This window comes from Urocitellus parryii, chromosome 5 (genome assembly GCF_045843805.1).
Source record: "Urocitellus parryii isolate mUroPar1 chromosome 5, mUroPar1.hap1, whole genome shotgun sequence".
NCBI classification, from domain to species: Eukaryota; Metazoa; Chordata; class Mammalia; order Rodentia; family Sciuridae; genus Urocitellus; species Urocitellus parryii.
In genome coordinates, this window is record NC_135535.1 from 20,851,666 (window position 1) to 20,875,600 (window position 23,935).

General features: G+C 35.6%; 1 protein-coding gene across 6 annotated transcripts in view; it reads left to right on the forward strand.

Moving 5' to 3' along the window:
• Positions 1-23,935, forward strand: part of Anks1b (ankyrin repeat and sterile alpha motif domain containing 1B) — a 1,073,357-nt gene that overhangs the window by 57,561 nt on the left and 991,861 nt on the right. The window lies entirely within an intron of this gene.

Consider the following 23,935-nt stretch of genomic DNA (forward strand, 5'->3'; position numbering starts at 1 on the left):
CATATGTACTGATTGCAGGATCACATTGGTTATACAGCCACATATATACATACAGCAATACTAGTGTCTGTTGTATTCTGCTGCCCTCCCTATTCCCCCCTCCCCTCCCATCCCCTCCCATCACCTCTCTCTACCCAATCTACTGTGACACATTTCTCTCTCTTTTTTTTCCTCCCCCTCACAGCATCATATATGTATTTTGTATAACGATGAGGGTCTCCGTAGAAATTTATCAGAAACGTTTGCCTTTTTGCTCAAGAGGACTCAGCCTTCCCTGATATTGATGAACTCTGGGTCTGATAACTAACTGGTTTAGCTATGGAAACTCAATAGTTTTTTTCTCTGTGGTTTGTGGTCTACCTTGGCAATGTAAGTAAAAAGCTTTATTCACTACTTGTTATGATTTGAATTGTGTACCTTCAAAATTTGTATGTCGAAGTACCAACCTCCAGTACCTCAGATTGTGACCTTATTTGGGGATAGATGCTGTGATTATAGTTGTGCACTACCACTCCTAGCAATAGATGCCACTGCAGATTTGATTAGTAAAGCTGAGGTCATGTGGAGTAGATTGTGCCCCTAATCCATTAAGACCGATATCTCATAAAAAGGAGAAATTTGGAAGCAGCAATGCACACAGGGTGAATACCTTGTGAAGATGAAGGCAGGGATTAGGGTGATGCTTCTCCAAGCCAAGGAAAGCCATGGACTGCCACCAAACCACCATAAGATAGGAGATAGGCATCAAGAAGATTTTAAACTTCGTTGTAAGGAACCAACTCTGCTAACATTTGATCTTGAATTAATCTCTTCTAGATCTATGAGACAATAAATTTCTGTTAAGCCAACCATTGTGGTTCATTGTTATAGAAGGCCTAACAATTTTTTTGCCCCCCCCTTTTGCCTCCATGAGCAAAAATGTCTTATGATTTATTAACTATTGTCTTAGATTCCTGAAGGTCAGGATTTTCTAGTTGCTGCTCCGATGTTACTGCCTTTTTTTTATTGGTTATTCAAAACATAACAAAACTCTTGACATATTATATTTCATACATTTGATTCAAGTGGGTTATGAACTCCCATTTTTACCCCAAATACAGATTGCAGAATCACATCAATTACACATCCACATTTTTACATAAATGCCTTATTAGTAACTGTTGTATTCTGCTACCTTTCCTATCCTCTACTATCCCCCCTCCCCTCCCCTCCCATCTTCTCTCTCTACCCCATCTGTTGTAATTTAATTCTTTCTCTTGTTTTTTCCCTTCCCCCTCAAATCTCTTATAAGTAATTTTGTATATCAATGAGGGTCTCCTTCCATTTCCATGCAATTTCCCTTTTCTCTCCCTTTCCCTCCCACCTCATGTCTCTGTTTAATGTTAGTCTTTTCCTCCTGCTCTTCCTCCCTTCTCTGTTCTTAGTTGTTCTCATTATATCAAAGAAGACATTTGGCATTTGTTTTTAGGGATTGGCTAGCTTCACTTAGCATAGTCTGCTCTAATGCCATCCATTTCCCTGCAAATTCCATGATTTTGTCATTTTTTAGTGCTGCGTAATACTACATTGTGTATAAATGCCACATTTTTTTTTTATCCATTCATCTATTGAAGGGCATCTGGGTTGGTTCCACAGTCTAGCTATTGTGAATTGTGCTGCTATGAACATCGATGTGGCAGTATCCCTGTAGTACGCTCTTTTAAGGTCTTTAGGGAATAGTCTGAGAAGGGCAATAGCTGGGTCAAATGGTGGTTCCATTCCCAGCTTTCCAAGGAATCTCCATACTGCTTTCCAAATTGGCCGCACCAATTTGCAGTCCCACCAGCAATGTACAAGAGTACCCTTTTCCCCACATCCTCGCCAGCACTTCATAGTGGCTGCTAATCTTACAGGAGTGAGATGGTATCTTCGGGTGGTTTTGATTTGCATTTCTCTGACTGCTAGAGATGGTGAGCATTTTTTCATGTACTTGTTGATTGATTGTATGTCGTCCTCTGAGAAGTGTCTGTTCAGGTCTTTGGCCCATTTGTTGATTGGGCTATTTGTTATCTTATTGTTTAATTTTTTGAGTTCTTTGTATACTCTGGATATTAGGGCTCTATCTGAACTGTGAGGAGTAAAAATTTGTTCCCATGATGTAGGCTCCCTATTTACCTCTGTTATTGTTTCTCTTGCTGAGAAAAAACTTTTTAGTTTGAGTAAGTCCCATTTGTTGATTCTAGTTATTAACTCTTGTGCTATGGGTGTCCTATTAAGGAATTTGGAGCCCGACCCCACAATATGTAGATCAGAGCCAACTTTTTCTTCTATCAGGCGCAGAGTCTCTGATTTGATATCAAGCTCTTTGATCCATTTTGAGTTAACTTTTGTGCATGGTGAGAGAAAGGGATTCAGTTTCATTTTGTTGCATATGGATTTCCAGTTTTCCCAGCACCATTTGTTGAAGATGCTATCCTTCCTCCATTGCATGCTTTTAGCCCCTTTATCAAATATAAGAAAGGTGTAGTTTTGTGGATTGGTCTCTGTGTCCTCTATTCTGTACCATTCATTGGTCCACCCGCCTGTTTTGGTACCAGTACCATGCTGTTTTTGTTACTATTGCTCTGTAGTAAAATTTGAAATCTGATATCGCTATACTGCCTAATTCACACTTCCTGCTTAGAATTGCTTTTGCTATTCTGGGTCTTTCATTTTTCCATATGAATTTCATGATTGCTTTATCTATTTCTACAAGAAATGCCGTTGGATTTTGATTGGCATTGCATTAAACCTATAGAGAACTTTTGGTAATATCGCCATTTTGATGATGTTAGTTCTTCCTATCCATGAACAGGGTATATTTTTCCATCTTCTAAGGTCGTCTTCTATTTCTCTCTTTAGGGTTCTGTAGTTTTCATTGTATAAATCTTTCACCTCTTTTGTTAGGTTGATTCCCAAGTATTTTATTTTTTTTGAGGATATTGTGAATGGGGTGGTTGTCCTCATTTTCATTTCAGATGATTTGTCGCTGATATACAGGAATGTCTTTGATTTATGCGTGTTGATTTTATATCCTGCCACTTTGCTAAATTTACTTATTAGCTCTAGTAGTTTCTTTGTAGACCCTTTTGGGTCTGTTAGATATATTATCATAGCATCCGCATATAGTGATAATTTAAGTTCCTATTTTCCTATTTTTATGCCTTTAATTTCTTTTGTCTGTGTAATTGCTCTGGCTAGTATTTCGAGGACTAAATTGAATAGAAGTGGTGAGAGAGGGCATCCCTGTCTTGTTCCAGATTTTAGAGGGAATGCCTTCAGTTTTTTCCATTCAGGATGATGCTAGCCTGAGGCTTAGCATGTATAGCTTTTACAATGTTGAGGTAAGTTCCTGTTATCCCTAGTTTTTCTAGTGTTTTGAACATAAAGGGATGCTGAACTTTGTCGAATGCTTTTTCTGCATCTATCAAGATGATCATATGGTTCTTATCTTTGAGTCTATTGATGTGGTGAATAACATTTATTGATTTCCGTATATGAACCAGCCTTGCATCCCAGGGATGAATCCTACTTGATCATGGTGCACAATTTTTTTGATATGCTTTTGTATTCGATTCGCCAGGATTTAATTGAGGATTTTTGCATCTAAGTTCATTAGAGATATTGGTCTGTAGTTTTCTTTCTTTGAAGTGTCTTTGACTGGTTTCGAGATCAGGGTGATGTTGGCCTCATAGAATGAATTTGGAAGAGCTCCTTCTTTTTCTATTTCTTGAAATAACTTGAAAAGTATTGGTATTAATTCTTCTTTGAAGGTTTTGTAAAACTGTGCTGTATATCCATCCGGTCCAGGGCTTTTCTTGGTTGGTAGTCTTTTGATGGCTTCTTCAATTTCCTCCTTTGTTATTGGTCTGTTTAAATTGTGTGTATCTTCCTGATTCAATCTGGGCAGATCATATGACTTAAGAAATTTATAGATATCTTCGCTATCTTCTATTTTATTGGAATATAGGGTTTCAAAATAATTTCTAATTATCTTCTGTATTTCTGTAGTGTCCGTTGTGATATTGCCTTTTTCATCCCGTATGTTAGTAATTTGAGCTCTCTCTCTTCTTCTCTTCGTTAGCACGGCTAAGGGTCTGTCAATCTTATTTATTTTTTCAAAGAACCAACTTTTTGTTTTATCAATTTTTTCAATGTTTTTTTTTTGTTTCAATTTCATCGATTTCCGCTCTGATTTTAATTATTTCTTGCCTTCTACTACATTTGCTGTTGTTTTGCTCTTCCTTTTCTAGGGTTTTGAGATGAAGTGTGAGTTCATTTATTTGTTGGTTTTTACTTTTTTTGAGGAATGAACTCCAGGAAATGAATTTCCCTCTTAAAACTGCTTTCATTGTGTCCCATAGATTTCGGTATGTTGTGTCTGTATTATCATTTGACTAAGAATTTTTTGATTTCCTCCTTTATGTCTTCTGTAACCCATTGATCATTCAGTAACATATTGTTCATTTTCCAGGTGATGCAGGATTTTTCCTTCCTTCTTTTATCATTGATTTCCAGTTTCATTCCATAATGATCAGATAAGTTGCATGGTATTATCTCCACACCTTTATATTTACTAATAGTTGTCCTATGGCATAATATATGGTCTATCTTTGAGAAGGATCCATGTGCTGCTGAGAAGAACGTGTATTCACTTGATGATGGTTGATATATTCTATATATGTCGGTTAAGTCTAGGTTATTGATGTGTTATTGAGTTCTATATTTTCTTTATTCAGCTTTTGTCTGGAGGATCTGTCCAATGGAGAGAGTTGAAGTCACCCATAATTATTGTGTTGTGGTCTATTTGATTCTTGAACTTGAGGAGAGTTTGTTTTATGAACATTGCAGCACCATTGTTTGGTGCATATATATTGATGATTGTTATGTCTTGTTGGTGGATGGTTCCTTTTAACAGTATATCGTGTCCTTCTTTATCCCTTTTGATTAACTTAGGTTTGAAGTTGATTTTATTCGATATGAGTATGGCCACTCCTGCTTGCTTCCGAGGACCATGTGAGTGGTATGATTTTTCCCAACCTTTCACCTTCAGCCTGTGTATGTCTTTTCCTGTCAGATGAGTCTCCTGAAGGCAGCATATTGTTGGATTTGTTTTTTTAATCCAGGTTATTAGCCTATGCCTCTTAATTGGTGAATTTAAGCCATTAATGTTTAAGGTTACTATTGAAATATGGTTAGTACTACCCGTCATGCTTGTTTGTTTATTTTTTTTGATATGTCTAGTTTTTCCTTTTTGGTTTTTTTTTTCCTTCCCTTTACTGATTTACCTCCCACTGTTAGTTTTGGGTGCTGTTTTTCAATTCCTCTTCTTGTAGTGTGTTGCTCAAGATGTCTTGCAGTGCTGGTTTTCTGGCTGAGAATTCTTTTAACTTTTGTTTATCATGAAATATTTTAATTGTATTGTCAAATTTGAAGGTAAATTTTGCTGGATATAGTATTCTTGGTTTGAATTCATCATTTTTTAGCGTTTGAAATACGTTGTTCCAGGATCTTCTCGCTTTCAATGTCTGTGATGAAAAATCAGCCGTTAACCTAATTGGTTTACCCCTGAATGTAATCTGCCTCCTTTCTCTCATAGCTTTTAATATTCTCTCCTTGTTCTGAATGTTGGATATCTTCATAATTATGTGTCTTGGAGTTGGTCTATTTTGGTTTTGAATGTTTGGGGTCCTGTAGGCTTCCAGGATTTGCCAATCCATTCCATCTTTCATATCTGGGAAGTTTTCTAGGATTATTTCATTCAATAGATTGTTCATTCCTTTGGTTTGAACCTCTACGCCTTCTTCTATCCCAATGACTCTCAGGTTTGTTTTTTTTATGGCACCCTATATCTCTTGGATAGATTGCTTGTGTCTTTTAAGCATCCTTTCTGTGTTGACTATATTCTTTTCAAGTTGATAAACTTTGTCTTCGTTATCTGATGTTCTGGCTTCTACTTGATCTAGTCTATTTGTAATATTCTTGTTTGAGTTTTTAATTTGGTTTATGGTTTCCTGCATTTCTAGGATTACAGTTTGGTTTTTTTTAAGTTTCTATTTCATGGTAGAGCTCGTTCTTTGCCATTTGAATTTGCTTATTTAATTCGTTTTTAAAATATACTTTCATTGTTTGAACTTGCTGTCTAAAGTCTTCTCTAAGATTCCGTTCCATCTGAGTTAGGTATGCCTTGAGTTCTTTCTCTGTCCATTTTTCTGATGCCTCTAGATTCTCCTGTGTATTTAAGTTGTCCTGCATTGTTTGTACTCCTTTTTTCCTTGTTTTTTCATGGTTTTCAAGTTACTTTCCAACTCTGTTTGACTGCTGTGTTTCTGTTTTCTCCTTTAAATTTGTTTTAGTTTTAATAGTTCCACTATCTCTCCTTTGTGTTGGGAGACAATGTTTAGAGATGTTGGATTTAATTGTGATTTAAGGTAAATTCATTACTTTCATTAAAGGCCTACAGATTTTTATGGCATATAGAGAACTGAGGTTTGGACTTAGGATTTTATGTTAAGGTCAGGCGATTTGATGGTATGGAGGTTTGTATATGTTAGCTTCTTTGGGGGGTTGCTCATATGCAGGCGGATATTAATAAGAGAATAGACAGGAGTACTTGGGGGTAGTTAAGGGCTTAGGCGGACTATAGACCTATTCGTAGTATTCATTTATTTGCATTTAGTAAGTTATGTGTAATCTGGGTGTTCATGCTTAAGAGGAAAGATGGGGAAAAGGTAAGGACACAAACCAAGAAAGAGAGGGAGAGAAGAAAGAAAGAGAAAAGAATAGAAAAGATAAAAAATAATAATAATAAAATGCAGTAAAATAAAAATTACAATTAAAAAAATTACAATTGAAAAAAAAATTAACACACAAACAAAAATTTAAAATTAAAAAAATAAAGAATTAAAAAAATGAGAAAAGAGAAAAAAAAAACGGGGCACTGTTAGGCTTCTGTTTTCTTTGCTTCCAGTAGGTGGTGCTGTGCCTTCCGGGCCAAGATTTTGCCCTCTGGCTATTGGATACAGTCCATGTGAGGCCATACCCCCCCTCCCCGTGTCTCTCAAAAACCTGTTAGATTAGGTTTTTTCCTGGCCTCTCGTCCCCTGGCTTCTCCTGCTAGCCAGGCCTTCCCCAGTGTGATGCCTCTCAGCAGTTCAAACTGTACTCTGGGCCTGCAGTTTGCTGGGTGTGGAGGGTGGCTATTGGGAACTGGCACCCTATTGTTTTGATTTTTTTCCACTTGCCCCTCCCCGAGAGCTGGCAAGACAGGTTTTGTTTTCGCCACTGATGGGAGGGGGAGTTGGAGGTCAGGTGTCTTTACCTTTCCCCACGTCTCTATGCAGGCTTGTTCTGATAATCCCTCCCCCGGAAAGCCGGGGAGAGATTTTATGTGAATTCCCCGCTGTATGGGAGATGGGCTGATTAACACACACACCTTTTGTTGTTGCAATCTGTCGGAAACTGGCAATGGTGACGTCAGCTCTCCAAGATGGTGGCCGATGGCTTCCTTGGTGGACTGTCCAGTGTGGGGGATAAAACTGGACCGCTTCCTTCCCCCGTCTCAAACCCCGAACTCAGCCTGGAGCTCAGTGAGGGCACAGCCGGCAGGACTCCACAGAATCCGCAGCACCATTTCTCTCTGCTTGCTGGTCACTTCTCAGTGTGCCCCGCTGTCTGTAGCTGCGGGGCAGGCCGCGGGGCGGGCCGTGGATCAGTCAGCCTGGATCTCCAGTCGCATAGTTCGAGTGCATTTGAGACCCAGTAACCGGTCCTCGGTGATGGAAATCCTTCCTCTAGGTTTTGGTGCACCCCAATTTTGCTGGAAATTCCTAACAAGATAGCTTTTGGTCGTTCTAATGCGTTATTCACCTGTGCAGTGATGTGGTACACGGGGGGGGGGGCGGGTGACTGCCTTTTGTGGCAAATACATTCCTCTTGCTTCTAATGGTTATGTGCTACCTATGGCTCCTGCTGTTCGGAATCCTGTCTCTCCCATTGACATCCTGTCACTGTTTTTGAAAGTTTTATTTCAGGATACCTTTAATTTGTGAACTATCCTTATGTGTTTGAAATTTGAGTTGATTTTTGAAAATTTTCAGATGATCCTAACTTTTCGAATATATCTATTTTGTTAGGCTCCTGTAAACTTGGATGACTTAGGATTGAACTATAATGATGGGTTTATAACTGACCTTTACTTAGTTAACTTTGATGATCTAAATCCAGCATTTATGTCCTGGAGGCAGCCATGTTACAGCTAATCTCTTTACCTCACTATGATGTTTTCCTTCTTGTTTAATACAATGAAAAAAGTTGAAATTTCTATTAATCTCTATTTAAAAAAAACTGTTATTTATGATTTCTTAGGTCTCAGAAAAATCTTTATTTAGGGGAAAATGGTGATTACAGCTCTTAGAGAAATGTCTTTTATGCTAGTGAAATATTGATATAAAGTTAGGACTCAAAATTTGATGTTTCCTTTAAAAAAATTATTCTTTTTCTACTTCTGTTTGATTCCATCATTATTTTATCAGCCAGACTGATGAAATGAAATTAAGTTTTAAAAGGAACATTTAAAGACAATGTATTTAGGCCCAAAATATCAATAATTTTACCTTTTTGAGGCTTTTGGTTGGAGGGCAAGGCAAGTTACGGGAGGAATAAAAAAGTGTCAGTGTTGTAGGAGTTAAGTGCTTTTAGAGATTTATAAAAAATGAGGGTCACAGAATAAAAAAAATTTGAATCAGCTTTTTCATTGGCTAACATATGTAGTTACAGAATAATAATAACTGGCAAATTGCTTTACAATTAATAAAGTAGTCATTTGGTGTCACCAAGTGGACAATAAATTGAATTGTTGAAGATGGCAAAGGTTTATAACAAATCATGCCTAATTTAATTTCTCTGATACTCAGATACTCTCAGTGAACAACTGAAATAAAAAAGGAACAGTGTCTATAGATTTTTTTTTCTTTCCTTTTATGGACACATTTGAAATAGTGCTGTATTGACGTTTTATAAATAGATATAATTACAGAAATGATATACAAAAGTATTAAAATACAAATAATGATAGAAATTTAAAATATATAGATAGCTTTAATTAACATTCAAGATAAAATTTAAGAACTAATTGGCTGGGTGCGGTGATGCACACCTATAATCTCAGAAGCTGAGACGGAGGATGGGGAGTTCAAAGCCAGCCTTAGCAGCTTAGCTAGGCCCTAAGCAACTCAGTAAGACCCTGTCTCTAAATAAAGACTGTGATGTGGCTCAGTGGTTAAGTCTGGGTTCAATCCCCGGAACCAAAACAACAACAATGAAAACAGGGGGTTAGGGGGTGGGAGAGGAGGCCATATTGCTCTAGTGCCTTGGGTTTGGGTTCCTACATAAGCAAACTGAAACCCAACTCAGTGTAAGCAGTAAAATTAAATTTAAGCTTAACAAGTCAGAAAGCACCAACTTTATTAGAAACTGCCAACTAACCTTGAACCAGAAATTCTCTACTTTAACCAAACATTTTCTTTGTAGTGAACACATTATGAAAGCTTTTCCCTCAGGCCCCCTTTGTTGAGCCTGAACCACTTGCTGGCTGGTTCTGCCCAATATTATCTCATAATTTCAGTTAAATTATGATCCTTAAATGTTTATTATTTATTATCATGTGTTTAAATAGATTTTCTCAGTTAAAGTCATTATATATTTAGGTGTGGTAATTATATTGTTGTTACACTTAATTCTTTTAGACATATGTACTGAAATATTTGAGGAAATGTTATGGTACTAGGTGTTTCCTTCAAAGTGCCAAAGTAGATAGATGAAACAAATTTACAGGTTGCTGATCTTTTTTAAAAAGGTGAGTGATAAATACATTGAAGCTTTTTATACCATTCTGTCTACATTTGAATATGCTCAAGTTTTTGAATATGCCTAAAATCCCTGCATTTAGGAGGCTGAGGCAGGAGGATAGACTGCCTCAAAAAAAAAAAAAAAAAAAAAAGAAAGAAAGAAAAATAAAAAATAAGGAGGCTGGAGATGTACCAGTACAGCAGTACAGCATCCCTGAGTTCTATCTCCAGTGCACCCTCTCCCCATAAGTTGTCATATGGGATGTTGCTGGTGAGTGGTATTAGAGCGTATAAGTAAATATTAATTATGTTTTTATTTTACAGTTATATTTAATTTTCATAGCCTACTACTACTAATACAAAGATAGGGTAGAAAATAAATAAATCATTTCTTTTGGCATGGTTTCAGGTAAAAGATTTTTTTTTTTTTGTACTGGGGATTGAACCCACAGGTATTCAACACTGAGCCACATCTCCAGCCCTTTTTATTTATTTTATTTTGAGACAGGGTCTCTCTAAGTGGCTCAGATCCTCACTAAGTTATTGAGGCTGACTTTGAATTTGTGATCCTCCTGCCTCAGCTTCAAGAACTGCTGGGATTACAGGTATGCGACACCACCCCTGGCAGATTTTTTTTTTTTAGTTGTAGGTAAACACAATACCTTTATTTTATCTTTATGTGGTGCTGAGGATTGAACCCTGTGCTTCATGTGTGCTAGGCGAGTACTCTACCACTGAGCTACAACCCCAGCCCTAAGACTCAGCTTTTTAAATAAATATTTCAAATGAAATGGATGTTTAAGCCAAATTGAAATATTTGTTTCAATTTCTACATTTGCTGATGAAAGGATTGGAATTTGGCTGGCTTGGTTCATTTGTATCATGGCTGGAGTCTGGGCTATAGTTTTTGGTTTTGGTATTTTTTTCTACTTCATGAGATACCTTTTTTTTTTTTTAGAAATGCATTTTTTAAAAACTATTTTTCTTTTAGTTGTAGATGGATGCAATACCTTTATTTTATTTTTAGTGGTGCTGAGGATTGAACCCAGTGCTTCACATGTGCGAGGCAAGTGCTCTACCTCTGAGCTACAAACCCAGCCCCATGAGATACCTTTTTGCAAAAGTAATAAGATTCTCTTAGTTTATTGTTTCTTTGTATGTTTCATTTTTTTGGTGCTGGGGATCGAACCCAGGGCCTTGTGCATGCAAGGCAAGCACTCTACCAATTGAGCTATATCCTCAGCCCCTAGTTTATTGTTTCTAAGTTGACCATATAGAAGGATAACTGAGGTGGCAGCAGAGTCCAGTGATACAAAGTTTAAATCATAGCTTTGACACTAGTTGTGAAACAAAATGATTTGTTTCACCATCCTAAATCTGTTTTTTTTGTATGTAAATCAGGGATTAAATATAATATAGTTTAAAAAGGATAGTAATAGAATCTGCTTTTAGAGATTTTATAAGGATTAAATGAAATTATATATTTTTAACACAGTATCTGGTATAAATATCCACTGAACGGATTACTTGATATTATTGTTGCTTTTGTCATTATTGCTACTATTGACATATCAAGGTATTCAAATTAAAAATTTAAAATTTGGGGATAGAATGGTGAGGTGGTTTGTTGGAGTAGCAACGTTCTTTTGTTCTGTGGTCAGAGAAGCGGCCTAACACTTGGGTGTTGGTAAGAGAAAATGGCCCAAACCAAACAGAAAGCTCCCTAAGTCCTCTGCTGGGAAAGCCTCCCCCTCCATCCCATGCAAATAGCTGATCACCAAGGCTGCCAAGGAAAGCCCTCCTTCTACAAGCAGGGGGAAGCAACCTCATGGCTATAGGCCCAGGATTGTGGCACTTTGCTCTTCGTTGTTACTAGAAGTTGATGGAGCTTCTCATCCAGAAATCACCTTACCAGAGGTTGGTGAGGAAGATCACCCAAAATTTAAAAACTGACTTGAGGTTTCAGAGTCCAGCCATTGGTACCCTTCAGGAGGCTAGTGAAATATACCTGATGGGTTTATTTGAAGATACTAATCTGTGTGCCATCCATGCTAAGAGAGTTAGCATCATGTCTAAAGACACCCAGTTGGCTCACCAGATATTGGGGAGAGAGAACTTAAGTGAAGGTAGTTTTTGTGGCATTTCGTAGTAAATTCGGTAAAATACTTAGGTTTAAGTTGTGACTTTTTTTGGTAAGAAGTTGTTTATAATATGTTGCATTTGTACTTAAGTCATTCCATCTTTCACTCAGGATAAATTTGAAAAGTGACTGCTCATAGACCTCAGTGATGTGAGCACTGTTGCTCAGGAGTAACAAGTTGTTAATATGCAGAAGGGACGGGTGATATTTCTTGCTTCTCATGATGCGTGTTTCTTTATGTTAATGACTTGTTGGGTAGCTTTTATGGTACCTGAACTGATAAATGAGTTCAGGGTCCTTTGTTTAACATTTGGGGCTCTTTAGTCTAACCATACTCTTCATTGTGATAGAATGTAGACTTTTTCAAGGGTGAAGATAGAAGTGTTAACCACAATGTAACTTAGAGGTTCCTTAAAAACAGCAGCAGCAGCAGCAACAACAACAACAACAACAACAAGACCCAAAGTAAGTCTGGCAGCTATAGAATATACTCTGTGCATTTACAATAGCTATTTTATATATTGCAGTGTCAACATTTTTTTTTTTTTAGTACCAGGGATTGAATTCAGGGGTACTCACTGAGCCACATCCCCAACCATTTTTTTTTTGTATTTTATTTAGAGACAGAATATCACTGAGTTGCTTAGCACCTCACTGTTGCTGAGGCTGGCTTTTAACTTATGATCCTCCTGCATCAGCCTCCTGAGCCGCTGGGATTACAGGCATGTGCCATCATACCTAGCTTTGTGTGAACATTTTGAAATTAAATGTCTTATATTCATATGTGTTAGGGAGTCTTGCCATTAAGGTGTGTGTAGTTTAGAGTCAGGTTGGTTTTCTTATAACTAGAAACTTCACTTGCTTTCATAGTAGTAAAATGTTATGTGTAATATACTTAGCGTAAGTCCTCATTCTACCACATGAACTTTCTATCTGATAATGCAAGCACTAACTTGGGGATTTTATTTATAAGGGCTCTAGAATAAAATAACAAGTTATTTACACCAGCATTATCTGTTTACTAATATTCAGTGTAGTTCAGCTTTTCATTGTGTTGTTGTTGGTCTCAAAACTAGTTTTTTTTCTCCTAAGAGGAAACAATATCATGGGTTGGTTCTTTTCCTTGTGAAATTTAGTGTAAACTTGCTATGGGGGAGGAGCTCCAGGTTTATTGGACCTCTGCAAATTAAAATGATGTTGGGGTAGGTTTCATCTGGTTATATTCTGTCTTGGGAAAAATCCCTTTTATAGGGATGGCCTTGCGAGTGGTTTTAAAATTTGTGCTTTATTGACGCTTTTAGATCAATGATGTATATTGACTAAATTTAAAAATAAACTTGTTTATCAAAAAAATTCAAATTTTTGGTAGAATAGAGGCTGATACTTGAGAACTCATTGTAATAAGTGTGTGTGTGTGTGTGTGTGTGTGTGTGTGTGTGTGTGCGTGCGCGTGCGCGCAGGCTGGTGTATTAGATAACTTAAAAAAAACCTGCTTCATTGAAGCATAATTCTCATACCATAAAGTCCATCCACTTAAAGTGTACAAGTGGTTTTAAATATATTCCCAGTGTTATAAAACCACCACCACAATCTAATTTTAGAATATTCTCATCACCCTCCAAAAAAGTCCCCATAGATGTTAACAGTCACTTCCCATTTCCCATATCTTCTTAAGCTCTGTGCAATCACTACTATACTTTGTGTTTTTTTAAAAAAATATTTTTTAATTGTAGTTAGACACAATATATTTATTTATTTTTATGTGGTGCTGAGGATCGAACCCAGTGCCTCACACGTGTGAGGCAGGCGCTCTACCACTGAACTACAGCCCTAGCCCTACTTTGTGTTTTAATATATTTGCCTAGTCTGGACATTTCACATCAATGGAATCATACAATGTGCTGTCTTTAATGGCCATCTTCTTTCACTGCACATATATTTTCAGAATTTGTTCACATTATAAATATCAATACTTTATTCATATTTAATGACAATATTCCATCATATGGGTATTCTTATACCTAAGAATTCTCTACATTTTCTTATATCCCTTTCTTTGGACAGGAAGATGAGGAAATTCAGCTCTATTCTAAGTGGATGGAAAAATTCTAAACTTTCCTAAGGGATTATAACCATAGCCTAATCATTTGCCAGGAAAAATAGTCACTATTTACAGAAATAGAAAAAAATTTCTTCAGAAAAAAACCCCAATAGCCAAAACAATCTTGAGAATGATTGAAGGCATCACACTTCATGGTTTCAAAATATATTACAAAGCTGTAGTAATCAAAACATTATGGTACTAGCATAAAACAGACACACAAGCCAGTGGAACAGAATACAAAGTGGTTAACTAATTCTCAACAAGAGAGAATTAGTGCTACTAATGGGAAAGGATAGACCTAATGGGAAAAGGATAGTCTTTTCAATAAATGATGTTAGAAGAATTGGAGTTCCATATGCAAGAGAAATTGGGCCCTTATACCACAGAAAAATCAATTCAAAATAAAGATATAAATATAAGACCAAGAACCATAAAACTCCTAAAGGAAAATATAAGAGAAAAGCTCCTTGACATTGGCCTTGGCAATGATTTTTTGGATATTACATCAAAAGCTTGGCCAACAAAAGAAAAATATCCAAGTGGGATTGCATCAAACCAAAGGCTTCTATATAGCAAAGGAAATAATAAACAAAATGAAAGGAGCCTGTGGATTGGGAGAAAATGTTTGCAAACCTTATGCCTAATAAACACCTGGTATCCAAAATATGTGAGGAACTCACACAACTCTAAGCAACCCCTTAAAGAAACCTGATTAAAAAACGGGCAAAGATCTGAATAGATATTCTCAAAAAAAAAAAAAAAAAGATAAAAGGTGCTTACCATCAACAGGGAAATGCAAGCCAAAAACACATGAGATTGCTTCCCAAATCCTAGGATGGCTATTAAAAAAGGGAAGATATAAGTGTTGGTGAAGCATTGGAGAAAAGGGAACCTCATATATTATTGGTAGACATGTAAATTGGTGTAATCATTATGCAAAGCAGCATGGAGTTTTCTCAAAAAGTTAAAAATATGTTGGAGATAGTAGCACATGCCTGTAATCCCAGTGGCTCTAGAGGCTGAGGCAGGAGGATTGAAAGTTCAAAGCCAGCCTCTAATCAATTTAGACCCTGTCTGAAAAAGGGGGGGGGCTGGAGATGTGGCTCAGTGGTTAAGTACCTCTGGGTTCAACCCCTGGTTCAAAAAAATAAAAAAAAAAGTAAAATAATACAAGTATACTGTGACCCAATAGTCAATCCCTTTTCCGGGCATGTACCCAAAGAAAGTGAAATCAGCATTTTGTAGAGATATCTGCTCTCCCATGTTCATTGCTTCATTGTTCACAATATATAAGATAATGGAAACAAAGTATATGTCAATGGATGAATGAATAAAGAAATTATGGGGCTGGATGTAGGTCAGTGATAGAGTGCTTGCCTAGCATTGAAGCACTAGGTTCAAACATCTGCATCACATAAAAATAAATAAAATCAAGGTATTGCGTCTATCCACAACTAAAAAATATTTTTAAAAATTATGAACACACACACCTACACCCACACAGATATTTTAAAGTATCCTTTAAAAAGGAGATGATGCCATTGTAAGAATGTGAATGAAACTGGAGCACATTATGCTTGGTGAAGTTTGTCAGACACAGAAAAATACTACATGATCTGATACATTTTGTGGAATCTAAAAAAATCCCCCCAATATATAGAGAAACAATGCAAAGGTGTGAAGGGGTCAGGTATGTGGGAGGAGATGGTGGTCAAAAGGTACAAAGTTATGTGGGATGAATAAGTCTAGAGATCTAATATATTTAGCAGTAAGTTGATAGTTAATAATATATGTTAGAAGTTTGCTGAGAGTATGTTTTAGCTGCATTTATCAATAAAGGGGAGAAAGGGTAAATAGGTGAAATGATGAATATGTAAATTGCTTGACTATAGTAATTATTTCACTGTATGTATCCAGATACATTGTATACCTTAATTATATACAATAAAAGGTAATATTTCATACAGTTGATCAACAAATATATGAAAAAAATGTTCATCATCTTTAGCAATTAGAGAAATGCAAATCAAAACTACTGAGATTCCATCTCACTCCAATCAGAATGACAATCATCAAGAATATAAGCAGGGCTGGGGATGTGGCTCAAACAGTAGCGCACTCACCTGGCATGCGCGGGGCACTGGGTTCGATCCTCAGCACCACATAAAAAAATAAAATAAAGATGTTGTGTCCACTGGAAACTAAAAAATAAATATTAAAAAATTCTCTCTCTCTCTCTCTCTCTCTCAAAAAAAAAAAGAATTTAAGCAACAATAAATGTTGGAGAGGATGTGGGGAGAAAGTTTCACTCATACATTGCTGGTGGGACTGCAAATTGGTGCAACCACTATGGAAAGCTGTATGGAGAGTCCTAAGAAAACTTGGAATGGAACCACCATTTGACCCAGTCTTCCCACTCCTAGGTTTATGCCCAAAGGACTTAAATCAGCACATTATAGTGATGCAGCCACATCAATGTTTATAGCAGCTCAATTCACAATAGGTGCCCTTCAAAGATAAACAGATAAAGAAAATGTGGTATTAGTCATCTTAATAATTATTGAAAACTGCTCCATATGATTTTTATCACCCCATTAAATGTTTCTCATTTCATGCTTTTGACATTAGCAGCTGGTGAGATCATGCAACATATTTAAAGAACCATAAGTACTTCTGTTTAGTACAGACAACTTTGCACTATGAAGGCTGGGATGGAGGCTTAGGAGAAGGTAGCACCGTGGAAAAATGGGGGCAGCAGCCAATCTCAGGAAAATTTTAGCATAGGGGAAATGAAGTACAGAACTGATGATGCTGAAAAAAACTATCAGCGACTTCCCCTGACAGACTCAAGTGTTCATTATTCAGCATGGCATAGAAGGCCCACATGATTTCCACTCCTCTAAGTCTTTTGTTATAGCCAACATGTATGTTTTCTGTTCCATGAATATGTCTTACATATTCTTTTATGCTTGTTCATGCCTAGATACTTTATGGCTTTGTGTAAACTCTGTCCTCAGGCAATCTGTGCTTCCTTCTCCATAGCACTTTGTGGATAGCTTTGTTATAATATGGCAATTCCCTTGGGGTTATTTGTTTATATATCTTTTTTTCATATTTAAACTTTACTTTCCAAAAGGGAGAGGACTGTTTTATTTATTGTTGTATTCCATACTCCTTGGCAATATTTGTGGCCTACAGTAAATATTTGTTAAATGGAAAGCAGAGATAAAGAAATGTATGAAGGAGAAAATACAAAAGTAAAATGTTGTATTTAAAAAAGCAATTGAACCAGATTATTTTACCAAGTTTTACTTTCTAACTAGTACTTTTTAATAATAGAATGAATTATACAGATATTATTAATCAGCTTTAAGACTAGAAAATAATGAAAATGTATGCTAGCCTATCCTAGAGGTAACTTTAAGTAAAGGGGAAGATGATGAGATGAATATGATCTTTACTTCTCTGAATACATTGATAAAGGTTTAGCCTGTATAAGGAGTTAGAATAGGTGTGAAACAAATTATCATAATTTTTGATTCTAATAAACCTTCCCCTGAAAAATATCATAAGCACAAATTTCTGCTCATTGTATATTACTTCATTAGAAAGACATTGCTTGGACAAAGGACACAAAGAGTAAAGTAGCATTAGTTTTTGAATTTTGAGTGACAAGACTTAATGATGAATTGAATGTAGTGATACAGATAATTAGATAATTCACTTGAAGTCCTTTTTTCTTCTCTGCCAGTCTTGCTTCTGCCTCACTTCCTATCATCTTGAGTTGACATGTCCTTAAGTTGAACTAGGTTGCAACCAGACTTACTTCATCCCAGGCTGCAAACAACTTTTTGGGATTTATCATTTCATGTTTCAGTTAAAGGTCCTCATAGTTGTGTATAAGCCACAATCTCTAAGATACTTAATTTAAAAAAATACAGATGCCTAGTCTACTCTTAAGAATTTCTGAGTGTGGCCTGAACATCCATCTGTTTTGACATACCTAATAATTGGTTTTAATTATATATGATAATATATGTTGAATATATGAATGAATCTTTATTTTACAGATAGGGAACTGTGTCATGGAGAAGTAAAGTAAGTGGATTAAGTTGTATAGATATGGAGTTGCGGAAATAGGTTTCAAGTCCAGGCAGACCCCAACCATTAATTGCTGTGCCATAAAAAAGGAATGTTGTAATAAAATTATGGCATTTGCAGGTAAATGAATGCAGTTGGAGAATGTCATGCTAAGCAAAGTAAGCCAATCCCAAAAAACCAAAGGCTAAATGTTCTCCCTGATAAGTGGATGTTAATCCATAATGGAGCGGGGCATGGGAAGAATAGAGGAACTTTGCTTGGGCAAAGGGGAAGGAGAAGGAGGGGAAGAGGACATGAGAGCGGGAAAGATGGTGGAATGAGACTGTTATCATTACCCTAGGTACATGTATGACTGCACATATGGTGCACCTCTAAATTGAATACTACCAGAGAAATGAAAAGCTGTGCTCCATTTGTGTACAATGAACCAAAATGCATTCTGCTCTCATGTATAACTAATTAGAACACATAAAAAAGAAAATGATGTGGTAGCAGACAAAACAATAAGTATCTACTGTAATAGCATGATATTCTGGAAAGCATTTATACTGACATCAGAAGTCTTAACGTTCATTCCAGGCTTTGTTGAGTGGTTAGAAGATTGTGTCAATTCCACATACACCGAGCATGTGGGAAGGGGTGTTATTCAAAAATAATTGGGATTTGTATAGGAAGACCTAGAATAATTCTGGGGGGAGGGCATAAATGGCTAATATCCACCATGGGATTCTAGGGTGTTCCCATACCACGTGCCTATTCTAATAGAGGCCATCTATTCTTGTCACTGTGTTTTGCAGATCACTTGAAATTTTAGATCTAATATTTTTCTAGGGCATATTCAATTTGAAATGAACTTGGGACAGCTGTCTGACAGTACAGCCTGACAATTGTGAGAATCTGATAATATTTTTCTATTTAATAGACACAAAGTCATATATGGACTAAATGGTGGGATTCTTTTTTCCATTTTTAGTATAAATGACTCCATTAAAAACTTTAGTTCTCTAGCTGTGCTGTGAACTAAGGTTAAAGGTTAAAGCATTTGGTTTTCCTGGGATGTTTCTAAGAACATACATTTTTTTTATTTGTCATTTTTTAAAAAAATATTTTTAGTTGTCAACGGATCTTTTGTTTAATTAATTTATTTATATGTGGTGCTGAGGATTGAACCCAGGGCCTCATGCATGTCAGGCAAGTGCTCTACCACTGAACCACAACTCCAGCCTGATTTGTAATTTGTATATAGAAAAATTATTACTGATTTTGTCTGTCTGCTGTATATCAGTTCAAAGATTATTTGCTTTTTTTTCTACTTTTTGGAAGATAATTATACTTTTAGAAGAGAAAGCCTTATTCTTCTGAAAAGTACAGTTAGAGGGATTAAATTACATAGTGGTAAAATATGGGTTGGAATTTAGAGATTCATAATTTCCTTCAGATGAGATTTGACTGACTCATGTACTGTATACATTCATTTTTCAAATATTAACTAAACTATCATCTATATAAGAAATAAGGACTTAGGAATCATAGATCAGGGTTCCAATCCTGGCTCTGCGTAGTGATTATTGTGATATTGGCTGGGATAACAATCCATTATGAATCAAAGTTCTTCCTTAACTTTAAGATGAGAATAATAATATCTATAATCATCATCATCATCATCATCATCATCATCTGTTCTCATTACCTTTCAGGATTATAATAAGATTTGAAAAGATTTTTCATATTATAGCTCTCTGAGTGAATGTTAAGTATTTTGTTATTCTGTGCATGCAAATACATAAACATTTTTTAAAGTTACCATTCTTTTTTACTATACTTAGGTTCACCAACCCATGTCCTAGAAACATTTAAAAAATGTTACCACTTATAAAGTGCTTTGAAATTCCCCGAGGCTAGATTGTAAATAGAAAGGATATTAATATTGTTTGCTTATAAATCTTTATTTCCTAAAACCAAATTTTTAAGAGATGCTATTTGGCTTTTTTATATTCTTTATAAATAATCCTGATCTTAGCATAGGGAAATCCGCAAGAATGAAACAAAATGCTGTGATTTTTTTCTCTTGAAATGAACTCTATGCATATAATTTATAAAAGCTATTTAAAATTGCTGAGATACATTTGAATCAGATGGAATATAATTTCTTATTTTTCTGAGTGTACAGGTTGCAGAATTACATTGGTCATGCAGTCATGTATATACCCACAGCAATAATAATGTCTATTTTATTCTGCTGTCCTTCCATGTGTATTAGCTTTCTATTTAAATACACACTTAACAGATGGCTGTGGGGTACACACTGGTCTAGGATAAGATTCTCATCTTATCCTAGAATTGAGTTACAATCTTCACTATAAGTCTCAGAAAATAAAAAGTGCTAGGGATGTGGCTCAGTTGTTAAGAGCCTCTGGTTTCAATCCTTGGTACAAAAAAAGTATAGTATAGTATAGGGGTTAACTAGATAGGGTTTTGAATCAGTATATGTATATATATTAAAAATTTATTTTATTTATTTTTATATGTGGTGCCAAGAATCAAACCCAGTGCCTCACACATACTAGGCAAGTGCTTTGTCACTGAGCCACAACCCTAGCCCCTGAATCAGTATATTTTTTGAATCCCAGTTACTCTACTTATTTGCTTTGTGACCTTAGCCAAATTTCTTACTCTTTTTAAATCTTAGTTTTTTCAATTTAAAAGTGAGATAATTATTAGTATTTCTTCTAAGGGTTGGTATATGGATTAATGTACACAAAGTATTTAGCATTTTATTAGTATCATTAGTAATACTGACCAAGTTATTTAATCTCTCTGACTTCAGTAAGTCTTCTCATTTATGAAAAGAACTAAACTAGTTGATTTTCATGTGGCTTTTGTTGTTAATAACATGAGATGATGTTTTAAGAGTGCTTTGTAAAAGCCTATATAAATATGATCATCATCAACAATATCTTATGGTCTTTTGAGATCTGAAATATTATGAAAAAATGAAAAACCATCTATAATATTAATCATTGGCTTTCGAGCATTCTTATGTTCAAGCTGAGAACAAAGCAGAGAACAGTTCTGCAAACCCCTTATCTTTGCTCCCTTTTTACCTACTGTATATAGCAAATTATAGAGTCCCTGAAGCCAGGACCAAAAAGAAGAAGATGAGGAAGGCTAGGTCTAGCTAAGCTTGTCCTACTCAGTGTCCCCCCACCCCCCATCCCCGGCCGATCAAATACTCAGGGGCAAGAGATAAACCTCACTATAAGTTCATCTTTTATAAAACTTCCCCCTTGCTCTCCTTCTTGATAAAACTTTTGTCTCTTTGGAGGTCAGAAAGTCCTATTTGTAGAGAGTTGAGAAGGTTATTATTGACTATGGAAAGATCAAGCTGAATTTCTGTTCATAGATTTGAAGTACAGGATATAGAGATGTGCCTTTTGAATAATACTGAAGGCTTTGTGGTAAAATTATGTATTTAAATTAAGAAATAAATAAGAAGATTTAACTGTAGATTTTTTATCAGTGTAGTTATATTTACTAGCTGCTCAAACTACAGAAGGTAGCATTTGAAAGTTTTAGTTACTACAGATTTATTTAAATCTGGAATAGCGGAGAACTTTTGTGTGACTGAGTATTTGTTTTATTGTATGTGCCAGGTAACTGTACTAAGAGCTTATATGTATTGCTATTTAGTATTTACAAATTTTACTTCTACCTAAATCTTTCTGTTCATTCTCTGTATAATCTACATATTTTATCTTATTTTACCTCATTGTCTTATAAAAACTGCATTTAGCAAAACTGTTTCCTAGATGTTTTTCAACTTAAAAAAATTTAATATACTTTTTTTGAGAGAGAGAGAGAATTTTTTTAATATTTATTTTTTAGTTTTCGGCGGACACAACATTTTTGTTTGTATGTGGTGCTGAGGATGGAACCCAGGCCACAGGCATGCCAGGCGAGCGCGCCACCGCTTGAGCCACATCCCCAGCCCAATTTAATATACTTTTATTTTTCAAACTTCATGTTCTTGTTTGGAACTTCTTAATGTCATCCTTACCCATTTTTCAAGATTTAACTCAGACCTCTGTCTTAAAATTGTCCAATGTTTATAGCCAGAGTGGTCAATTTTTCCTTGTTCTAAGAATGGGTATATCAGATATGCATTAAATAAGTACCATGTTACTTTTTAAATTTGTATATAATATGACTTTATTCTAGTAGCTACTGCATATATATTGTTCTGCATAGATATTGTTCATCAACAGCTGTGAATGGAAATATAGAAGTGATGTGTTTTATTTAAATCTGGAATAGCACAGAACTTTTGTATGACTTTTGATATTTTAATAATAATTCCAGAGTAATTAGGGTGATTAGGCAGCCATTAAGGATGGCTTTAGTCATGTTTAAATGAAAACCTGAAACATTCACATATATTAGTGTGATATGTTGACTATATTAAAACTTATTTTTATATATAGCAAAAGTAATAATATTTAGTTAGATGCTTCCTTTTTGGGGGGAGGTGGGGTACAGGGATTAAACTGAACCACATCCCCAGCCCTATTTTGTATTTTATTTAGAGACAGGATCTCACTGAAGTTGCTTAGCTTCTAGCCCTTGCTAAGGTTGGATTTTGAACTCGCAGGCCTCCTGCCTCAGCCTCCAGAGCCGCTGGGATTACAGGCATTGGCCACTGTGCCCAGCTAAATGCTTTCATTTTTGAATGCATTACAATTCTGAAATAAAGGTATGGTAAATTTTTGTTTATATCAGTTGTCATCTCAACTTATTACCCTGATACATACACACACATACACACACACACACACACACACACACACATATATATGAAGGGATTTAACCCAGTAATAAACCCAGACTCCAGAGAGATTTATAAAATAAACTGAAGTTATTTTAGTGTTCTTTCATTTACTTTTTTCTTGTTGGCCTCTCATCCACTTTCAGAATTTCACTAGTCTCTTATATATTTATAATATATTTTATATTTTAAAAGAGAAATAATGTTTTCAAAATGGTAAATGACCAGTGGAGAAATCACCAGCTATTCTCTAAGACAAATTTTTATATAGACAACCATTTAGATAATGAAGAACAACAATTAATAAATATATGAATTATTTCCTGAAAACTCAGGGAATTATATAGTGTACAGACTAGTTTTGCATTAATTATAAGTGACCTGAGGACCATTAATAAATGAAATTACTTTCATCCAGTAGACAGAGAGAACCTCTACTTATGAATACAGAAATAAGCATAATCTAAAAGAATTCATACCTACTAAGCCAGCAGTACAGAAAATACTTCATGAAATATTACATGCAGACAAAATGAAAAATAAGCAGTAGAGCCAACAAATGGATGAATCTCACTAAAGGAGTAGCCAAGTAAAGGAGAATCAAGTCTGATTAGGAATAAATCAAAATGGCAAGAAGTAATAACCATATCTCTATAATACTGAATGTAAAAGCTCTCAACTCTTTGATTAAAATACAGAATGGCAAAGTGGATTAAAAAACAAGACTAAATCATATTTTATTTACAAGAGACTCACAAGCAAAGACATCCATAGGTCAAAGGTGAAAGGATGGAAAAATATATACCATACAAATGAAGACAAGCAAACAGTAGTAGTTACAGTCATATCAAAGTAGACTTCAAGGGAAAATTAATTGGAAGAAAAGGTCACTTCATACTGGT